The sequence below is a fragment of the Xyrauchen texanus genome, chromosome 26, assembly GCF_025860055.1.
Source record: "Xyrauchen texanus isolate HMW12.3.18 chromosome 26, RBS_HiC_50CHRs, whole genome shotgun sequence".
Classification (NCBI taxonomy): domain Eukaryota; kingdom Metazoa; phylum Chordata; class Actinopteri; order Cypriniformes; family Catostomidae; genus Xyrauchen; species Xyrauchen texanus.
In genome coordinates this window covers 2297112-2298879 of record NC_068301.1, presented here as the reverse complement: position 1 = coordinate 2298879, position 1768 = coordinate 2297112, and positions in this window count along the sequence as shown.

Here is a 1768-nt window from a genome sequence, read left to right as displayed (position 1 = left end):
ATGGAATCAGTACATAAAATGCTTTATATCAAAGATGAATGAGAAACAAGGTGTGCTGTTTGCCATAGCGGCTGTTTATCTGCGGTGAAAATGCAAACGCCGGTCTGTCTGGGTCCATAAAATCCCTGCGATCTCAGATACACCTTTCCACGCAGTATTTTTCTTAAAAATGTCCTTGTACGTGGGAAGAGACATATCATAGAGCACTGGGAACATTTCTAACAGCAAGAATTATCCTTTCATCCATCTTTCCGTTACTGCAGGAGCTGAGAGAGAGAGAGAGAGAGAGAGAGAGAGAGAGAAGGATCACATGAGCTCTCCCGTCTTCTCTCCTATTGGCTGTCGCTTCCGTTAGTCGCTCTTCATTTGAATAAAGTTGAACTTTTCTCAACTTTGCTGCGTCGCTGGACACGCCCACATCTAACGCCAACGGTCGTGACAGCTCGTGTCGCCGGAAGTCGCTGTGCTCTCATTGAAAATGAATGGTATTGAGTCGCTGTCGCGCGTGATGTCGCTGGCAGTGTGTACGCAGCTATAGATGCACATTTATTGTTTGTATTATCTACAAAATAGTCAAATGTATTAATTAACGGTTTGATGTCAGTTCATCAGTGTCTATATAAGTGATTTAAAACTTAAACAGACCACTTAATTATTATTAATTAGTTCATATTTGCCATATAAAGTGCTGTACAACAGATGTGAGATATTGCTTAAATATAATACAACTATAATGGTGAATTTAACACATTTTCCATTAAATTTGAGCTTTTATTTTGGCAATAAACCGAGTAACATGCATTGGCGTAGCATTACGAAACTTGGCGTGCATCATCGGCACCTGGTCCTGAAGTCTCTATGAAGCTAAATTTAGTAAATGTTTAGGAGAAACGGTTTAAAAACAAATAATAAAAAAAAGAAATCTCACAAATCGTATTAAATGTTTATTTATCAAGTGCCAGAGAACAGGCCACACCCACTTTAGTTTCTGCCCATTTGCACAATAATAATCTACCAAAAGACTTTTTATGGCAAAAAAGACTTTAATTACAAACAGTTTGATTAAACAGGGAAAAGACAAACAAGAGAAATGTCAACCAAAATCACCATGGCTAAATCCCACCCACTTTGTGGCCACGCCCAGCAGATCTCAATCAACACGACCTGCATTATGACACAATAAAACATCTTTTGGCTCACTTTAATCAACAGGACCAAACCAATCACGCCGCAGCAATAGGAAACAACTGTTCTTTTTCACAGGATGTTTGTTACCGTGACAAACACAGAATCACAGACCACCTCCCAGCTGTCAATCAAACTCACAGTCAATACTGAGATATGCATAAAAACATCATTTACAATATCCATTTATACATATACTGTATCTACACCCACATACACACAAGCAGCTGACGCTCCAGAAAACAAGTGCCACTGTGAGAAATATAAATATATAACATTATCCCATATCATGATGACTTGACCGGAGTGGAATTCACTGAAGTGTGGGGAGTCGTAAAACTGTTGTGGAAACACGTCTGGTCTAAACCAGAACTCTAGATCCAGGAACCTGCGCAAGTGTAGCTTCACTATGACTAGGGTGCATCTCTGGGACGTTTCCCAAAACAACTCGGAATATGACACACGACACCGTAGACTCTTACGGAAGATGCCTTTAAAACGTGTTCATCATTCATCTCATCAGAACATGTCCATTTCATTTCAAAGCAAAAGAAATAAGTTGCATATAGAAAAAGAAAAAGAC